Here is a 21,724-nt window from a genome sequence, read left to right as displayed (position 1 = left end):
AGAGAGAACATAAAAATGAATAAAACAACTAGAAAACAGAGTGCGCTGAATATATACAATGATCAAATAATATTTAATTCACGGAACGTGATGACAGGTTCTCTTGAGTTCTGTTCCACTTAGTGCCTTCACAATTGGGGCCTACAGAGAAACCCACTCACCAAAAAGAAATGATCACCCGACAAAAGATACAATGGATTAATACTAGGATATTAAATAAAAAAGGTTTTTATTACAAAATTTTTGTATAAAATGTACAATCGATTGGATACACATCAAATTGCTTTAGATGGTGTAAAAAAGTGACCTCCTCACCTAACGGTGTCAATTACACCAAATCCGATAAAGTCTAGATGTTCCGAGGAATAAATTTGAATGAGCGTTTCGTGACTTCCTGTCACTTCTTCCATAGGGCCTATGGAAGAAGTGACAGGAAGTCACGAAACGCGTCTAGGACTCCCTATCTAACACCAACCGAACAGAGGTGATCCTTGTCCGGCTCATTCAGAGTTCCCAGTCCACCTTACTGCTGATTGCATAGGCGCCTCTGCCATTGTGCTAGTGCTGCCGCGGGGAGGCGCTCCGGCTCGTTGGAGCCGTACACTGTCGGCTCCGTGGACGGGAGCTGCAGGAGAGACGATCTATTTTCCAACCGCCTGCCGTACAGACGGAAGCCGCAGACGGCTTGGTTGCAGTTGAAGTTCTTAGCTGCTATTGGGAAACTGCTCCGGCTCCAAGGTAACAAACATTACAGCTTGCAATTGTGTGTACCCGGGGACGCTCGGGTCATACACACTCCACATATACTCTCCTCTCACTCGCTAAATAGGTCCCTGAATTGAGCATACACGGGACAGAGGGAGTAATAACATCTGCGGCTGGCTAATAGTCCATATGCGGTTATCAGGACATTGTAACAGTGACATTTAATTTCAAGATGGACATTATTCGGTTCATGGAAACCCCAGCATATTTATAATACATATTGGATCAACCTCTGTCAAATTGGGACGTTTACAATAGGTATTTTTAATTCCTTGTAGCAAAGTTAGCTAATGAAACTTATTTAAATAGATTAATTGTTTCACAGTTTAATCTATTTACTTTGTATCTATATCAACTGGTTACACGTCAGAGGGTGTTGCTATTACACCTGGTTTTATTATATGCTAAACAAAATGTTTTTTTCTTATCTGTATAATTAATAAATATTTTTAATTAAGACCGGTGTAGCAAATATTTAATTGGTTCTATAGCGCGACTCATTATTAATTTGTTATTCGTTTTCTGGGTTTGTCTGAAAAAACACTGGCGTGCCCAGGCGTTTTTAAGGAAGGCCTCTGGCATCAGCGATGACCACTTCCAGCCTTTTGTTGATGACCTTGTCTGGCGCAGATAGGGAAATCCTTGATGTTCCAGGAATGGCGTATGGTTTTGCGATCAGGCCGCATATTGCGATGCATCTGTAATTTCCGCAATGGCGTTTTTTATCTATTTCTGGGCGGCAACTATTTGATCGCAGCAACTGCTTTTTAGCAGAAATTGCATTCCTCACTGAATAAGGTCCAAAGTGCACTGTTCTTTGTATTCAAGTCAAAATAATTGGTCTGGTCATTTTAACACACTAGCTTGTACATGGCAATTGCGGTTTAAATTACAGCAAGTGAGATATTTTCAATATTTAATATGTAATCATTGTAATGGGACATTCCTTTATTCCTTTCTAATTCTACATAATTATTGGAGGTGTAAACATCAGTAATCCATCCTTTCATTATCACCTTTTCTACAAAAATGCAAAGCACAATAAAGATCTACATTTAGAACTTAATTTCAATAAACTCATTCTCATTCTGCACAGACCGCGAATTGGGGCCTATAAGACTCTTTGCATAATGGGCCTAATTCAGACCTGTTCGCTCACTGGGGGTTTTGTGCAGTCCTGCGTTCGCATAGTTGCCGCTCACAGGGGGAAATGTATTTTCGCTGTGCAAGTGTGCGAACGCTTGTGTAGCAGAGCTGTACAAACAGATTTTGTGCAGTCTCTGAGTTGCCCAGGACTAACTCAGCAGCTGCAATCACATCAGGCTGTTCAGGACCGGAATTGACGTCAGACACCCGCCCTGCAAACCCTTGGACACACCTGCGTTTTTCCAAACACTCCCAGAAAGCGGTCAGTTGACACCCACAAACGCCTTCTTCCTGTCAATCTCCTTGTGATCACCCGTGCGAATGGATTCTTCGCACAAACCCATCGATGAGCGGCGATCCGCTTTGTACCCATGCAATGCGACTGTGCATTGCGGTGCATGCGCAGTTTAGACTTGATCGCCCGCTGTACGAAAACGCAGCCTAGCGATAAGGTCTGAATTAGGCCCAAATGTGTCAAAGGGCAGAGAGGACTGAGCATTCAGCCCCCATTCATAACAGCTAGAACTCTAGATATCTAGAGGGGATCGGTAAAGGGCCCCATACACTAGGACCATAATGCCAAATTTCATCCGATTTCGGGCATTCGGCCCGATATATCGGATGAAATCGGGCATTTTGGAGGCGTTCCCGATCCGATGCGCGTTCCCGTAAGCATCGGATCGGATCCTCCAGATTGAATATGCTGCACATTCAATCTGGTCCAACCCCGCAGGAGTGGCTGGGATCGCTCAAGATACATCGTATGCAAAAGGACAGCATATGATGTATCGTGGGCGATCCTGCCCCTCCCGGAGGCTGCTGGGGGTGGTCGCCCGCGACATGTCCGTCTGATATGTCTCGGTAGTGTATGGGGCTCTTAAGATTTCTGACAACAAGCCCTGATAGACAGCAATTCACAATAAATACCTTTACTCAGGCTGAACAACATCACTGCTCAGATCCACCTGACGTAGCTTTAATCTGTCTTACAGTGCTGTATTGTTATAACTCATCATTATTTTGTCTTCTATTTACACGAGAAATAAGGAATCTGCAAAGAATTGCTGGAGCGATTCAGGAGGAATAAAGAGGAATTGTAATAATACTGTAGACACACGTGGTAAAAATAAGATTTTACTTACCGATAAATCTATTTCTCGTAGTCCGTAGTGGATGCTGGGGACTCCGTCAGGACCATGGGGAATAGCGGCTCCGCAGGAGACAGGGCACAAAAGCAAGCTTTTAGGATCACATGGTGTGTACTGGCTCCTCCCCCTATGACCCTCCTCCAAGCCTCAGTTAGGTACTGTGCCCGGACGAGCGTACACAATAAGGAAGGATCTTGAATCCCGGGTAAGACCCAAACCAGCCACACCAATCACACCGTACAACTTGTGATCTGAACCCAGTTAACAGTATGATAACAATGAAGTAGCCTCTAAAAAAGATGGCTCACAACAATAATAACCCGATTTTTGTAACAATAACTATGTACAAGTAATGCAGACAATCCGCACTTGGGATGGGCGCCCAGCATCCACTACGGACTACGAGAAATAGATTTATCGGTAAGTAAAATCTTATTTTCTCTAAAGTCCTAGTGGATGCTGGGGACTCCGTCAGGACCATGGGGATTATACCAAAGCTCCCAAACGGGCGGGAGAGTGCGGGTGACTCTGCAGCACCGAATGAGAGAACTCCAGGTCCTCCTCAGCCAGGGTATCAAATTTGTAGAATTTTACAAACGTGTTCCCCCCTGACCACGTAGCTGCTCGGCAAAATTTTAAAGCCGAGACCCCCTCGGGCATCCGCCCAAGATGAGCCCACCTTCCTTGTGGAATGGGCATTGACAGATTTTGGCTGTGGCAGGCCTGCCACAGACTGTGCAAGCTGAATTGTACTACAAATCCAACGAGCAATAGTCTGCTTAGAAGCAGGAGCACCCATCTTTTGGGGTGCATACAATATAAACAGCAAGTCAGACTTTCTGACTCCAGCCGTCCTGGAAATATATATATATATATATTTTTAGGGCCCCGACAACGTCTAGCAACTTGGAGTCCTCCAAGTCCCTAGTAGCCGCAGGCACCACAATATGTTGTTTCAGGCGAAACGCTGACACCACCTTAGGAAGAAACTGGGGACGAGTCCGCAGTTCTGCCCTGTCCGAATGGAAAAACAAATATGAGCTTTTTTTAAGACAAAGCCCCCAATTCTGACAATCGCCTGGCCGAGGCCAGGGCCACAACATGGTCCCTTTCCATGTGAGATATTTCAAATCCACAGATTTGATCGGTTCAAACCAATATGATGAGGAATCCCAACACTACGTTGAGATCCCACGGTGCCACTGGAGGCACACAAGGGGCTGTATATGCAATACTCCCTTGACAAACGTCTGGACTTCAGGAATTGAAGCCAATTTTTTCTGGAAGAAAATCTACAGGGCCGAAACTTGAACCTTAATGGACCCCAATTTGAGGCTCATAGACACTCCTGTTTTCAGGAAGTGCAGAAATCGACCTAGTTGAAATTTTTTTCGTGGGGCCTTCCTGGCCTCACCCACGCAACATATTTTCACCACATGTGGTGATAACGTTGTGCGGTCACCTCCTTCCTGGCTTTGACCAGGGTAGGTATGACCTCTTCCGGAATGCCTTTTCCCTTAGGATCCGGCGTTCAACCGCCATCCCGTCAAACGCAGTCGCGGTAAGTCTTGGAACAGACAAGGTCCCTGCTGGAGCAGGTCCTTTCTTAGAGGCAGATGCCACGGTTCCTCTTGGAACAGACATGGTTCTTGCTGAAAGCAAATCCCATCTTAGCTCCCGAGGCCATTAGTCCTCTGTGAGCATCTCTTGAAGTTCCGGGTACCAAGTCCCTCTTGGCCAATCCGGAGCCACGAGTATAGTTCTTACTCCTCTACGTCTTATAATTCTCAATACCTTGGTTATGAGAAGCAGAAGAGGGAACACATACACCGGCTGTTACACCCACGGTGTTACCAGGACGTCCACAGCTATCGCCTGAAGGTCTCGTGACCTGGCGCAATACCTGTCCCGTTTTTTGTTCGGGCGGGACGCCATCATTTCCACCTTTGGTCTTTCCCAACGGTTCACAATCATGCGGAAAACTTCCCGATGAAGTTCCCACTCTCCCGGGTGGAGGTCGTGCCTGCTGAGGAAGTCTGCTTCCCAGTCGTCCACTCCCGGAATGAACACTGCTGACAGTGCTATCACATGATTTTCCGTCTAGCGAAAAATCCTTGCAGTTTTGACCACTGCCCTCCTGCTTCTTGTGCCGCCCTATCTGTTTACGTGGGCGACTGCCGTGATGTTATCCCACTGGATCAATACCGGCTGACCTTGAAGCAGAGGCCTTGCCAAGCTTATAGCATTACAAATTTGCTCTTAGCTCCAGTATATTTATGTAGAGAGAATTCTCCAGACTTGATCACACTCCCTGGAAATTTTTTCCCTGTGTGACTGCTCCCCAGCCTCTCAGGCTGGCCTCCGTGGATACCAGCATCCAATCCTGAATGCCGAATCTGCGGCCCTCTAGAAGATGAGCACTCTGTAATCACCACAGGAGAGACACCCTTGTCCTTGGATATAGGGTTATCCGCTGATGCATCTGAAGATGCGATCCGGACCATTTGTCCAGCAGATCCCACTGAAGAGTTCTTGCGTGAAATCTGCCGAATGGAAGCGCTTCGTAATAAGCCACCATTTTTTACCAGGACTCTTGTGCAATGATGCACTGACACTTTTCCTGGTTTTAGGAGGATCCCGATTAGCTCGGATAACTCCCTGGCTTTCTCCTCTGGGAGAAACACCCTTTTCCTGGACTGTGTCCAGAATCATCCCTAGGACCAGCAGACGTGTCGTCGGGACAACTGCGGTTTTGGAATATTTAGAATCCACCCGTGCTGTCGTAGAACTACTTGAGATAGTGCTACTCCGACCTCCAACTGTTCTCTGGACCTTGTTCTTATCAGAAGGTCGTCCATTTTCTTTGAAGACGAATCCTCATTTCGGTCATTACCTTGGTAAAGACCCGGGGTGCCTTGGACACTCCAACGGCATCGTCTGAAACTGATAGTGACAGTTCTGTACCACGAACCTGAGGTACCCTTGGTGAGAAAAGCAAATTTCGGGACATGGAGGTAAGCATCCCTGATGTCCCGGGACACCATATAGTCCCCTTGTTCCCAGTTCGCTATCACTGCTCTGAGTGACTCCATCTGGATTTGAACCCTTGTAAGTGTTCAAATTTTTCAGATTTAGAATCGGTCTCACCTAGCCTTCTGGCTTCAGTACCACCCTATAGTGTGGAACAATACCCCTTTCCTTGTTGTAGGAGGGGTAATTTTATTATCACCTGCTGGGAATACAGCTTGTGAATTGTTTTCAATACTGCCTCCCTGTCGGAGGGGGACATTGGTACAGCAGACTACAGGAACCTGCGAGGGGGGAAACGCCTCGACATTCCAATCTGTGCCCCTTTGATACTACTTGTAGGATCCAGGGGTCCTGTACGGTCCCAGCGTCATGCTGAGAACTTAGTAGAAGCGGTGGAGGGCTTCTGTTACTGGGAATGGGCTGCCTGCTGCAGTCTTCTTCCCTTTCCTCTATCCCTGGGCAGATATCTTATAGGGACGAAAAGACTGAGGCTGAAAAGACGGTGTCTTTTTCTGCAGAGATGTGACTTAGGGTAAAAAACGGTGGATCTTCCAGCAGTTGCCGTGGCCACCAGGTCCCATGGACCGACCCCAAATAACTCCTCCCCTTTTATACGGCAATACATCTTTGTGCCGTTTGGAATCTGCATCCCCTGACCACTGTCGTGTCCATAAACATCTTCTTGCAGATATGGACATCGCATTTACTCTTGATGCCAGAGTGCAAATATCCCTCTGCGCATCTCGTATATATAGAAATGCATCCTTTAAATGCTCTATAGTCAATAAAATACTGTCCCTGTCAAGGGTATCAATATTTTTAGTCAGGGAATCCGACCAAGCCACCTCAGCTCTGCACATCCAGGCTGAGGCGATCGCTGGTCACAGTATAACACCAGCATGTGTGTGTATACTTTTTAGGATATTTTTCTGATAAGCATGTGAGCGCCTTATCCACCCTGAGGGGTGTTTCCCAATGCGCCTTAACTTCTGGCGGGAAAGGGTATACCGCCAATAATTTTCTATCGGGGGAAACCCACGCATCATCACACACTTCATTTAATTTATCTGATTCAGGAAAAACTACAGGTAGTTTTTTCACCTCACACATAATACCCTTCTTTGTGGTACTTGGAGTATCAGAAATATGTAACACCTCCTTCATTGCCCTTAACGTGTGGCCCTAAAGGAAAATACGTTTGTTTCTTCACCGTCGACACTGAAATCAGTGTCCGTGTCTGGGTCTATGTCGACCGACTGAGGTAAATGGGCGTTTTTACAAGCCCCTGACGGTATCTGAGACGCCTGGACCGGTACTAATTTGTTCGCCGGCCGTCTCATGTCGTCAACCCACTTGCAGCGTGTTGACATTATCACGTAATTCCATAAGTAAGCCATCCATTCCAGTGTCGACTCCCTAGAGAGTGACATCACCATTACAGGCAATTTGCTCCGCCTCCTCACCAACATTTTCCTCATACATGTCGACACACACGTACCGACATACAGCACACACATAGGGAATGCTCTGATAGAGGACAGGACCCACTAGCCCTTTGGGGAGACAGAGGGAGAGTTTGCCAGCACACACCAAAATGCTATAATTATACAGGGACAACCCTTATATAAGTGTTCCTCCCATATAGCATTTAATATATATGTATATCGCCAAATCAGTGCCCCCCCTCTCTGTTTAAACCCTGTTTCTGTAGTGCAGTGCAGGGGAGAGCCTGGGAGCCTTCCCCTCAGCCTTTCTGTGAGGGAAAATGGCGCTGTGTGCTGAGGAGAATAGGCCCCGCCCCCTTTTCGGCGGGCTTCTTCTCCGGAGATTGTGAAGTCTGGCAGGGGTTAAATACATCCATATAGCCTCAAGGGCTATATGTGATGTATTTTTCGCCATACAGGTATTCTACATTGCTGCCAGGGCGCCCCCCCCCGCGCCCTGCACCCTCCGTGATCGCTGTGGGAAGTGTGCTGACAGACAATGGCGCACAGCTGCAGTGCTGTGCGCTACCTGAGGAAGACTGAAAAGTCTTCTGCCGCCTGGTTCCGGACCTCTTCAATCTTCAGCATCTGCAAGGGGGTCGGCGGCGCGGCTCCGGGACGAACCCCAGGGCGAGACCTGTGTTCCGACTCCCTCTGAAGCTAATGGTGTCCAGTAGCCTAAGAATCCAATCCATCCTGCACGCAGGTGAGTTGAAATTCTCTCCCCTAAGTCCCTCGATGCAGTGAGCCTGTTGCCAGCAGGACTCACTGAAAATAAAGAACCTAAAAACTTTTTCTAAGCAACTCTTTAAGAGAGCCACCTAGATTGCACCCTTCTCGGACGGGCACAAAAACCTAACTGAGGCTTGGAGGAGGGTCATAGGGGGAGGAGCCAGTACACACCATGTGATCCTAAAAGCTTGCTTTTGTGCCCTGTCTCCTGCGGAGCCGCTATTCCCCATGGTCCTGACGGAGTCCCCAGCATCCACTAGGACGTTAGAGAAATAAGGTCAGTTGGTTAAGACGTTGTAGTGTTGGATTGTGTGCCTGCCAGGCAATTAATAATAATGGGCTATACAAGTATAACAAAACACACAACACAGCCAATATGCCTGCAGGCACTGGAATCTGTAGAACATCTTGCAGAGCCTACGCTGGTGGAAGCATCTCCAGTACAGAAATTACAAAATGTATTACTGCGTCATTTGCAGAAGACCACTGAACCAAAAATACAGGTACAGTATATACAAGAAACAAAAAAAAACTAACATACTCACAAGGTGTGTACACACGGTGCAATATTTCTATATAGTCGAAATCATAAGAAAATATAGTGCATATTGTACCGTGTGTATAGTCCTTGCAATGTCAATGTGCGGTCCCGCGAGATCGGCATCCCAAGGAAAAATAGACTGTGCAGGAAGCCCAACATTGACTATATCGGCGGGCCCGGGCTCCGGCCACGTCCAATAGTTAATGACGGGCTGTACAGCGCATCGCGCCATGTGTACACAGCCTTACAGACCCAACTATACACAGTAAACTAGTCACCAAGTAATAACACAACTTGAGGTTCTTGAAAATGTGCTAATGTATTACTCCATGCCATTTACGGATTACGATTGGTTGAAACTATGTGGCCACTTTGAATTGAGGAAATAAAAAGTTAAACACTATGGGGGATTCAAATGTTTGTGCTGGCAGTGCCAGGGCGTCCGACAGAGCAATTCAATTGTTGCTCTATTTGGCAGTGAACAGCTGCCGGTGGCGGGCAAGCATAAACAATTTTATTCCCCCACCAAGTACAAAACACAAAATGAATGCCAGTGGGTATGAGGTCTATCAAACTGCCACAAAGGTGACATTACCACCATTAAAAATGCTTCATTCACACGGGTCCAAAGCTGGGTACACACTAGATGACATTACGAACGCTATGCCCAATTCCAACAGATCAGAACGACATATCATTCAAAGCACTACATTGTTAATGATGCGCGCTACTGCAGGTCGTGAATGACATCACCAGTAGCAGGCCAATCTGGGGATATTGTTAACGATGCTATGCTGCCGCATGCACCATGGCACCCACTCCCCCCCCCTCCCACCAGGACCCGTTGCTGACAATATTTCTGAGTACACACTATTATCTAGTGTGTACCCAGCTTAAAGCTCAAGCTCGTGCTCAAATGACTACAGTATAGACCAGGCATTCCCAACCTCGGTCCTCAAAGCACACTAACAGGCCGGGTTTTAGGGATATCCATGCATGAGGATGGGAAACACTGGCATAGATGTTTTCCCCGTCTGTGAACTAGCTCTGAAAGTACACTGATTTTTTTCTATAAATGGTCTACAAAAAATAAAATCATATATTTATCTTGCCATTTGCTGATCCCGACCATTTTTGCTCGGGATCGAGGAATCGAGATTTTAAATAAGAATTTACTTACCGATAATTCTATTTCTCGGAGTCCGTAGTGGATGCTGGGGTTCCTGAAAGGACCATGGGGAATAGCGGCTCTGCAGGAGACAGGGCACAAAAAGTAAAGCTTTAGGATCAGGTGGTGTGCACTGGCTCCTCCCCCTATGACCCTCCTCCAAGCCTCAGTTAGGATACTGTGCCCGGACGAGCGTACACAATAAGGAAGGATTTTGAATCCCGGGTAAGACTCATACCAGCCACACCAATCACACTGTACAACCTGTGATCTGAACCCAGTTAACAGTATGATAACAGCGGAGCCTCTGAAAGATGGCTCACAACAATAATAACCCGATTTTTGTAACTATGTACAAGTATTGCAGATAATCCGCACTTGGGATGGGCGCCCAGCATCCACTACGGACTCCGAGAAATAGAATTATCGGTAAGTAAATTCTTATTTTCTCTATCGTCCTAGTGGATGCTGGGGTTCCTGAAAGGACCATGGGGATAATACCAAAGCTCCCAAACGGGCGGGAGAGTGCGGATGACTCTGCAGCACCGAATGAGAGAACTCCAGGTCCTCCTTAGCCAGGGTATCAAATTTGTAGGATTTTACCAACGTGTTTGCCCCTGACTAAATAGCCGCTCGGCAAAGTTGTAAAGCCGAGACCCCTCGGGCAGCCGCCCAAGATAAGCCCACCTTCCTTGTGGAATGGGCATTTACATATTTTGGCTGTGGCAGGCCTGCCACAGAATGTGCAAGCTGAATTGTATTACACATCCAACTAGCAATAGTCTGCTTAGAAGCAAGAGCACCCAGTTTGTTGGGTGCATACAGGATAACAGCAAGTCAGTTTTCCTGACTCCAGCCGTCCTGGAACCTATATTTACAGGGCCCTGACAACATCTAGCAACCTGGAGTCCTCCAAGTCCCTAGTAGGCGCAAGGCACCAAAATAAGCTGGTTCAGGTGAAACACTGACACCACCTTAGGGAGAGAACTGGGGACGAGTCCGCAGCTCTGCCCTGTCCAAATGGACAACCAGATATGGGCTTTTTTGAGAAAAAAAACACCAATTTGACACTCGCCTGGTCCAGGCCAGGGCCAAGAGCATGGTCACTTTTCATGTGAGATGCTTCAAATCCACAGATTTGACTGGTTTTAAACCAATGTGATTTGAGGAATCCCAGAACTACGTTGAGATCCCACAGTGCCACTGGAGGCACAAAAGGGGGTTGTATATGCAATACTCCCTTGACAAACTTCTGGACTTCAGGAACTGAAGCCACTTCTTTCTGGAAGAAAATCGACAGGGCCGAAATTTGAACCTTAATGGACCCCAATTTGAGGCCCATAGACACTCCTGTTTGCAGGAAATGCAGGAATCGACCGAGTTGAAATTTCTTCGTGGGGCCTTTCTGGCCTCACACCACGCAACATATTTTTGCCACATGTGGTGATAATGTTGTGCGGTCACCTCCTTTCTGGCTTTGACCAGGGTAGGAATGACCTCTTCCGGAATGCCTTTTTCCCTTAGGATCCGGCGTTCCACCGCCATGCCGTCAAACGCAGATGCGGTAAGTCTTGGAACAGACATGGTACTTGCTGAAACAAGTCCCTTCTTAGCGGCAGAGGCCATAAGTCCTCTGTGAGCATCTCTTGAAGTTCCGGGTACCAAGTCCTTCTTGGCCAATCCGGAGCCATGAGTATAGTTCTTACTCCTCTACGTCTTATAAGTCTCAGTACCTTAGGTATGAGAAGCAGAGGATGGAACACATACACCGACTGGTACATCCATGGTGTTACCAGAACGTCCACAGCTATTGCCTGAGGGTCTCTTAACCTGGCGCAATACCTGTCCCGTTTTTTGTTCAGACGGGACGCCATCATGTCCACCTTTGGTATTTCCCAACGGTTTACAATCATGTGGAAAACTTCCCGATGAAGTTTCCACTCTGCCGGGTGGAGGTCGTGCCTGCTGAGGAAATCTGCTTCCCAGTTTCCATTCCCGGAATGAAACACTGCTGACAGTGCTATCACATGATTTTCCGCCCAGCGAAAAGTCCTTGCAGTTTTTGCCATTGCCCTCCTGCTTCTTGTGTCGCCCTGTCTATTTACGTGGGCGACTGCCGTGATGTTTTTCCCACTGGATCAATACCGGCTGACCTTGAAGCAGAGGTCTTGCTAAACTTAGAGTATTATAAATTTACCCTTAGCTCCAGTATATTTATGTGGAGAAAAGTCTCCAGACTTGATCACACTCCCTGGAAATTTTTTCCTTGTGTGACTGCTCCCCAGCCTCTCGGGCTGGCCTCCGTGGTCACCAGCATCCAATCCTGAATGCCGAATCTGCGGCCCTCTAGAAGATGAGCACTCTGTAACCACCACAGGAGAGACACCCTTGTCCTTGGATATAGGGTTATCCGCTGATGCATCTGAACATGCGATCCGGACCATTTGTCCAGCAGATCCCACTGAAAAATTCTTGCGTGAAATCTGCCGAATGGAATTGCTTCGTAGGAAGTCACCATCTTTACCAGGACCCTTGTGCAATGATGCACTGATTTTAGGAGGTTCCTGACTAGCTCGGATAACTCCCTGGCTTTCTCTTCCGGGAGAAACACCTTTTTCTGGACTGTGTCCAGAATCATCCCTAGGCACAGCAGACTTGTCGTCGGGATCAGCTGCGATTTTGGAGTATTTAGAATCCACCCGTGCTGTTGTAGCAGTATCCGAGATAGTGCTACTCCGACCTCCAACTGTTCCCTGGACTTTGCCCTTATCAGGAGATCGTCCAAGTAAGGGATAATTAAGACGCCTTTTCTTCGAAGAAGAATCATCATTTCGGCCATTATCTTGGTAAAGACCCGGGGTGCCGTGGACAATCCAAACGGCAGCGTCTGAAACTGATAGTGACAGTTCTGTACCACGAACCTGAGGTAACTTTAGTGAGAAGGGCAAATTTTGGACATGGAGGTAAGCATCCCTGATGTCTCGGGACACTATATAGTCCCCTTCTTCCTGGTTCGTTATCACTGCTCTGAGTGACTCCATCTTGATTTGAACCTTTGTAAGTGTTCAAATTTTTTTAGATTTAGAATAGGTCTCACCTAGCCTTCTGGCTTCAGTACCACAATATAATGTGGAATAATACCCCTTTTCTTGTTGTAGGAGGGGTAATTTGATTATCACCTGCTGGAAATACAGCTTGTGAATTGTTTCCCATACTGCCTCCTTGTCGGAGGGAGACCTTGGTAAACCAGACTTCAGGAGCCTGCGAAGGGGAAAAGTCTCGACATTCCAATCTGTACCCCTGGGATACTACATGTAGGATCCAGGGGTCCTGTACGGTCCCAGCGTCATGCTGAGAGCTTGGCAGAAGCGGTGGAACGCTTCTGTTCCTGGGAATGGGCTGCCTGCTGCAGTCTTCTTCCCTTTCCTCTATCCCTGGGCAGATATGACTCTTATAGGGACGAAAGGACTGAGGCTGAAAAGACGGTGTCTTTTTCTGCAGAGATGTGACTTAGGGTAAAAACGGTGGATTTTCCAGCAGTTGCCGTGGCCACCAGGTCCGATGGACCGACCCCAAATAACTCCTCTTCCTTTATACGGCAATACACCTTTGTGCCGTTTGGAATCTGCATCACCTGACCACTGTCGTGTCCATAAACATCTTCTGGCAGATATGGACATCGCACTTACTCTTGATGCCAGAGTGCAAATATCCCTCTGTGCATCTCGCATATATAGAAAATGCATCCTTTAAATGCTCTATAGTCAATAAAATACTGTCCCTGTCAAGGGTATCAATATTTTTAGTCAGGGAATCCGACCAAGCCACCCCAGCTCTGCACATCCAGGCTGAGGCGATCGCTGGTCGCAGTATAACACCAGTATGTGTGTATATACTTTTTTATGATATTTTCCAGCCTCCTGTCAGCTGGCTCCTTGAGGACGGCCCTATCTATAGACGGTACCGCCACTTGTTTTGATAAGCGTGTGAGCGCCTTATCCACCCTAAGGGGTGTTTCCCAACGCGCCCTAACTTCTGGCGGGAAAGGGTATACCGCCCATAATTTTCTATCGGGGGGAACCCACGCATCATCACACACTTCATTTAATTTATCTGATTCAGGAAAAACTACGGTAGTTTTTTCACATCCCACATAATACCCTCTTTTGTGGTACTTGTAGTATCAGAAATATGTAACACCTCCTTCATTGCCCTTAACGTGTGGCCCTAATAAGGAATACGTTTGTTTGTTTATTCACCGTCGACACTGGATTCAGTGTCCGTGTCTGTGTCTGTGTCGACCGACTAAAGTAAACGGGCGTTTTAAAACCCCTGACGGTGTTTCTGAGACGTCTGGACCGGTACTAATTGTTTGTCGGCCGTCTCATGTCGTCAACCGACCTTGCAGCGTGTTGACATTATCACGTAATTCCCTAAATAAGCCATCCATTCCGGTGTCGACTCCCTAGAGAGTGACATCACCATTACAGGCAATTGCTCCGCCTCCTCACCAACATCGTCCTCATACATGTCGACACACACGTACCGACACACAGCACACACACAGGGAATGCTCTGATAGAGGACAGGACCCACTAGCCTTTGGAGAGACAGAGGGAGAGTTTGCCAGCACACACCAAAAACGCTATAATTATATAGGGACAACCTTATATAAGTGTTTTCCCTTATAGCATCTTTTATATATTTCTAACGCCAAATTGGTGCCCCCCCTCTCTGTTTTAACCCTGTTTCTGTAGTGCAGTGCAGGGGAGAGCCTGGGAGCCTTCCCTCCAGCCTTTCTGTGAGGGAAAATGGCGCTGTGTGCTGAGGAGATAGGCCCCGCCCCTTTTTCGGCGGGCTCGTCTCCCGCTCTTTAATGGATTCTGGCAGGGGTTAAATATCTCCATATAGCCCCCGGAGGCTATATGTGAGGTATTTTTAGCCAAAAAAGGTTTTCATTTGCCTCCCAGGGCGCCCCCCTCCCAGCGCCCTGCACCCTCAGTGACTGCCGTGTGAAGTGTGCTGAGAGGAAATGGCGCACAGCTGCAGTGCTGTGCGCTACCTTAAGAAGACTGAGGAGTCTTCTGCCGCCGATTCTGGACCTCTTCTCGTTTCAGCATCTGCAAGGGGGCCGGCGGCGAGGCTCCGGTGACCATCCAGGCTGTACCTGTGATCGTCCCTCTGGAGCTAATGTCCAGTAGCCAAAGAAGCCAATCCATCCTGCACGCAGGTGAGTTCACTTCTTCTCCCCTAAGTCCCTCGTTGCAGTGATCCTGTTGCCAGCAGGACTCACTGTAAAATAAAAAACCTAAGCTAAACTTTTCTAAGCAGCTCTTTAGGAGAGCCACCTAGATTGCACCCTTCTCGGCCGGGCACAAAAATCTAACTGAGGTTTTGGAGGAGGGTCATAGGGGGAGGAGCCAGTGCACACCACCTGATCCTAAAGCTTTACTTTTTGTGCCCTGTCTCCTGCGGAGCCGCTATTCCCCATGGTCCTTTCAGGAACCCCAGCATCCACTAGGACGATAGAGAAAACAGGTTTATTCCAGATTCCCCAACCTGGCCAATGGGGGATCAGGAAATTGTGGCAATCAACCAAAAAGTAACAAAAGTGATCTCTTCAGACCTGGGCTCAACGCTAGAAGCTGCAAACCACTATAATGACACACAAGTAGTAAATGTCCCTTTTAGTTGTCTAGTGTTCATTCTAGCACCCTGCACCTTTCAAATCCTGTGCAGTTCCTCTTTCCTGCCTGGGGTGTCGCTCTCTGCTCTGGTGCTTCTCAGCACACAGGTCTGTATCACAGCACTCAGTAACAGATCAGAGTGTGCTGAGAAGCATCACAGCAGAGAGCGACACCCCAGGCAGGAAAGAGGAACTGCACGGATTTTGAAAGGTGCAGGGTGCTAGAATGAACACTAGTTGTCTGTCTGGTGCCCGATTCACAGTCAGAAGCAAATTTAAAAAAGGGACACTATGCTCCTAGAACAAACCATGACAACTATGCAAATATCTCAGCTCAGTTTTTAAGCTGAGTTTTATAATGAAAATGCCTGTTCTGGTTCACCATCTTGTATAATGGGCCCTACACACTTGGTGATATCTTTGAAAGATATGAACGATATTGTTCAAAAATGAACGATAAATCGTTTGTATCTTTCAGTGCGTATGTAACAATGATGAAAGATGTGCGTCCCCGCAATCGTTCATCATTGATCGATCATCGTTTAAACATGCAAGCCAATATGCACGTTATCGATGTATGTCATATCGTCTAAGTCGGCAATAGATATCGTCCAGTGTGTATGCTTAAAATCGCTGAAAAACAAAATCGGCCAACGATAATATCGTTGGTCGGTAACATCGGCAAACTCGCCAAGTGTGTAAGCCTCCGGTCCCGTGTAGGTAGCCAGTCCGGGAGAGGATTGCACAGTCTGAAACCGATCTCAAGATGACTCAAGACATTATGATCATATAAAGTGCACAAAGGGACTGATGCAGAAGTGGGCGCAGGTGCTGTCAGTGCTGCCTGTTCAGCAGCAGCGGATCTGAGAAGTTATGTAAATGCAGCAGGTGACATCTAGTGAAATGAGACGCCCACCGCTGGCTTCTCAGATCCGTAGCATGCATCCAAAGGATCAGCATCAAATCACCACTGGCAACATCGCACTGGCCATAGGGCACATGGGCAACCCTAAAGTTGCTCAGAATGCCTGCCACAACTGCCGAGGCCAGTGATTCTTTGACCAAAGACGAAGCCAATGGCTTTTGCTCGCCTCAAAAAAACGGGGCCAACACCAAACCCAGTTTCCTAAAAACGCTTCCCCTCCCCGCAGCTTCAGAGTGTCTATCAGCTGACGTCTGCAGCCGCACTGTGCCCGGCAACGCAGGACTAGATCGGCACACGTGCAGTGTGGAACCTGCACATTCACAGATCTATTAAAACACAGGTCAACTGCGGCCAAGTCGAATTCTCATCCACCCCTAAATTGCACACTCTCTCCAGGGCAAGCAGGGCACAGACACAGCTTCTACTGATAAATGCCCAGTGCACTATATAATAAATACACACACAAACACTGTACTTGTGAATGTTGCAAAATTAGATAGCTTTTCAGATTTACTTGGCATACAACAAAATGTCCATCTCTTGAAATCACAGACCTACTTCCCTTTAGCTGTGTGGCAACCACAATAAGGAGAAGAGCAGCAAGAGGTCAGGCAGCTTCCTGTCATGAGTGAATCAAAGTATTCCAGGGTGTCATTAGGGGGAGGCTGAGTGATGACAGTGTAGGGACATGTGAATCGCAGCCTTCATGAATAGTCCTGGTGGTTTTACATTTACAAACCGCACAAAGGTAAAACATGGTAATCACATATAACCAGATAAGATCCCTATGCACCGTTCTTCCAAGAGTGGATTTGTCAGATGACAAACGTAATGATGATTTAATGACATATGTCAAGCAGCATATAATGTTTGGAACATTTTATTCCAGTGTAACATTACCGCTAATCAAATAGAATTCCTCCAAAAATAATTGTATTTTATATATATATATATATATATATATATATATATATATATATATATATATATATATATATATATATATATATATATATATAGTTGTAGAAAAAATAGGCGGCACTCCAGGATTTAAATCAAACAAAATTGTGTATTGGCATCACAAAATACACAGTTACCGACGTTTCGGGGTCCGTGGCCCCTTCTTCAAGGTGTATGTGACAAAGTGGAAAAGCTTACCTTATAAGCTGGTGAATGTCCCGCCACCCGTGCGTGAAGACGGACGCCTCCGGCCACTCTGTCCCCGCTGCGTTCCCTGGACTTCCGGGGTCGGCTGCGGATGACGTCACGCGTCTGTGCGTCGGGTTGCTATGGTAGCAGCCGGCGCATAAGAACGCGCTGGCCGGGGCTGTCAGGATACAGAAGAATGAATGGAAATTAGAACTATGAAACACCCGTGATAATCATGTTTAAAATACATCATAAAGCATTGACTATGAGATGGATATATAGAAATGGGGAAAATGGTGAATAAATACTAACGCCTGGGAACAACCCTAATGATAGGATGCTACAAGTGCCTAGGGTGCACGACGTGCACACATATGCTGACAGGATCATCTTTCAAATTCCCTCAGTCAGACAAGGTGGGACAAATCAGGCAAGTTTTAACTTGCACGTCCAGATACATTGTCTACCTTATCACATGCCCATGTGGCAAAGGCTATGTAGGAAAAACCATCAGGACGGCAAGAGAACGTATGGCCCTACATAGATCGGCCATTAGCCAAGCACTATTGGGGAAGAAAATCGATCAACCCATAGCCAGGCACTTTGCCGAGAAAAGGCACCCGTTGAATACACTTAAACATATTCTCATTGATCAAGTTCCAGATTCCACCCGAGGAGGAGACAGAGGGGGTAAACTCCTCATGCTAGAAGCTAGGTGGATCTTCAAACTCAACACTATAAATCCGTCGGGCTTAAACGAGAACATTTCATGGAATTCTCTACACTGAATGGGTCTGAATATATTAAGTAAATCAGAAGATGGACGTTACAAGATCCTTTATAGCTTCCACTACTGTGGGAACATAGTGTATATTAATAATACTACCACCATTGGTTCCACCAGTATTATCGATGTGTTGTCTTACTGTCACAAATATGAGAATCATTAATTAGACCTATAGGCACCTTGGCACATAGTGGTAACACCACCAAACTATATTTGGGTGACATCTGTGGTGGGGGATCACCATCTGGGATCGTGGCTAATTACACCTCCCCCAGCCAAACTATCTTGGCTCCTATCATTAGGGTTGTTCCCAGGCGTTAGTATTTATTCACCATTTTCCCCATTTCTATATATCCATCTCATAGTCAATGCTTTATGATGTATTTTAAACATGATTATCACGGGTGTTTCATAGTTCTAATTTCCATTCATTCTTCTGTATCCTGACAGCCCCGGCCAGCGCGTTCTTATGCGCCGGCTGCTACCATAGCAACCCGACGCACAGACGCGTGACGTCATCCGCAGCCGACCCCGGAAGTCCAGGGAACGCAGCGGGGACAGAGTGGCCGGAGGCGTCCGTCTTCACGCACGGGTGGCGGGACATTCACCAGCTTATAAGGTAAGCTTTTCCACTTTGTCACATACACCTTGAAGAAGGGGCCACGGACCCCGAAACGTCGGTAACTGTGTATTTTGTGATGCCAATACACAATTTTGTTTGATTTAAATCCTGGAGTGCCGCCTATTTTTTCTACAACTATCCATATCACGGAGGGCACCCAGGTCCTTTACAGCATTCAGCGAGTGCCGGGCTACCCCACCAACATATATATATATATATATATATAAAATAGAAATGGCCATTTGATGACAAGTCCCAAGACTTAATAAACTTGTGTTGGTACATTTGTGGTCAATACAGAGGATCGCTATATAACAGTGTCCATCTAGCGCAAGTACAAGCTCTCACTGTCTGCCTGACAGCCGCACACAGGGAGTCATTCCGAGCTGATTGCTCGCTAGCTACTTTTTGCAATGCTGCAATAAGATAGTCGCCGTCTATGGGGGAGTGTATTTTAGCTTTGCGAGTTTTGTGCAGTTTCTGAGTAGCCCAGGACTTACTCAGCCGCTGCGATCACTTCAGCCTGTTCGTGTCCGGAATTGACGTCAGACACCCGCCCTGCAAAACGCTTGGACACGCCTGCGTTTTTCCAAATACTCCCAGAAAACGGTAAGTTGCCACCCACAAACGCCTTCTCCCTGACAATCACCTTGCGAGCGGCTGTGCGAATGGATTCTTTGTTAAATCCATCGCTCAGCAACGATCAGCTTTGTACCCGTACAACGCGCCTGCACTTTGCGGTGCATACGCATGCGCAGTTCTGTCCTGATTTCTGCGCTGCGAAAAATGGCAGCGTGCGATCAGGTCGGAATGACCCCCACAGACTCTTCTACCTCCAGCAAGCCACACACCGGAGAAGGCCCCAAGATAGGGGTAAGAGAAAGAGAGAAAGAAGACAGTTAAGTGAGAGAAAGAGATGAGAGTGAGAGGAGGGAGACGTGGAAGAGAGAATAAAAAATACATTCCTGAAATACCGGGGCACAATAGCGAGCAAGCAGAGTATGAAATACAGAATATAAATAGTGTAAAAAAAAAAGCACTTGAGAGTGGCTGCCACTAAAGCACCATCCACTCAATGGATAAAACATGAGCTTACAATAAGCATCACCATCAATATTGTAATGTACTAAACATTTACTTACTGGTAGACATAACAGATATAAGCAATCTCAGTCATCGGTGCGGCCCTCCTGAGTCTATTACTCGTCTACCAGAGGGAACGCTACTTGACAGCTTTATCTTACAGTCATTATAATTAGGGGGAGATTTATCAAAGCTTGGAGAGTGATAGAGTACCAACCAATAAGCTCCTAACTGACATGTTACAGGCTGTGTTTGGAAAATGACAGCTATGAGTTGATTGGCTGGTACTGGTATTTATCGCTCTCCATGCTTTGATAAATCTCCCCTGTGTACCGGATAATACACTCACAGGCGCCATCCATCGCCTAGTGTGACATTTACACCTCACACAAAGCAATGGAAATTTTGCACATGATTAGTAAATGCTCCTAGGAGACTGGCTCAATCTTGGGCAGCCAGGGGCTCTTACAAAGGAGTGTGCATGCTGGGACTTGTAGTTACACTGCAGCTGCAGAGGCATTAGACTGCCTGTCATCTGCCCCTAGCTTGGAGCCAGGGAGTCAGAAAGGGCAGAGCTCGTGCATTGCTCACCCACTGCCAAGGTTACATATGTGTGCGGGGCCCTGGGCACTGCACCCCCTCATGCTGCCAGAGACGTACCTGAGTGGCTGGGGAATGCTGTCACCGTCGATATACACAGGCTGTAGCACGGTTCGTCACTCCTCCGCCATCCTCTCCCTCACAAACCACTACAACCTCTCATTACAAGACAGAACAGAAACATTTGACTAAAAAATTGTCCTCCGCGCAACGAATGACGTTCGCCATTTTCTAACAGACCAAAATCAATGTGAATCGGCGCCTCGCCTCTAACAAGATGGCGCCTGTAATGGGGACAAGGAGGGGTGAGTCGTGTGACTGGGTGTCACGCAGCACATCACATGATTCTTTGTCAGCTGATATACACACCGCGATGGGGAAGTCTAGATGACAGAACCCCTTCCCTGGGCACCGAAAGACCTTGCTGACGTCAGGCGGGGGCGGGGCTCTAGGTAGTGATCGGCGCGGCTTGGGGAGTGGAGACGAGACAGAGTCGGCCGTGCAGGGCTCGGTGTCTCGCTTCGCTCACCACAGGTTACTATTCCAAATAGTTTGTGACGTGGACCCAGGGGCTTATGGGAAAGGTCCTCTCCACGGAGGGAAACTAGATGCTACAATGTAGGTGGGGTATCGTCTAGTAAGTTTACCTTCGTGGAGAGGACCTTTCCCATAACCCCCTGGGTCCATGTCACAATCTATTTGGAATAGTAAAGTGTGGTAAGCGGAGCGAGACACCGAGCCCGAAGCGTGGCGAGCGTCCAATGCTGCATAGAATTTTTTTTTTTTTACCCCAAACGAACGGAGAATGAAGAAAAGATTTAGGTCCTGTAAGGGCGGAAGTTCTCTCCTGCCCTCTCG

The 21,724-nt window shown here is 47.2% G+C and overlaps 1 protein-coding gene across 2 annotated transcripts in view; it reads right to left on the bottom strand.

The window, feature by feature from the left end:
- The window catches only part of ATP6V1C1 (ATPase H+ transporting V1 subunit C1), a 138,941-nt gene extending 117,574 nt beyond the window's left edge, over positions 1-21,367 (bottom strand). Inside the window, exon 1 of one of the 2 annotated variants that reach the window (XM_063924239.1) lies at positions 21,236-21,367. The gene's annotated coding sequence lies outside the window, so the exon portion shown is untranslated. Of the gene's footprint in view, positions 1-20,926; positions 21,165-21,235 lie in introns of those variants that run through there. The other variant, XM_063924238.1, reaches the window with a different exon arrangement.
- Between the last annotated feature and the right edge of the window lie 357 nt (positions 21,368-21,724).

This window comes from Pseudophryne corroboree, chromosome 5 (genome assembly GCF_028390025.1).
Source record: "Pseudophryne corroboree isolate aPseCor3 chromosome 5, aPseCor3.hap2, whole genome shotgun sequence".
Taxonomy (NCBI): Eukaryota; Metazoa; Chordata; class Amphibia; order Anura; family Myobatrachidae; genus Pseudophryne; species Pseudophryne corroboree.
Note: the sequence above shows the minus strand (reverse complement) of the source record. Positions and strands in the feature narration are given on the sequence as shown.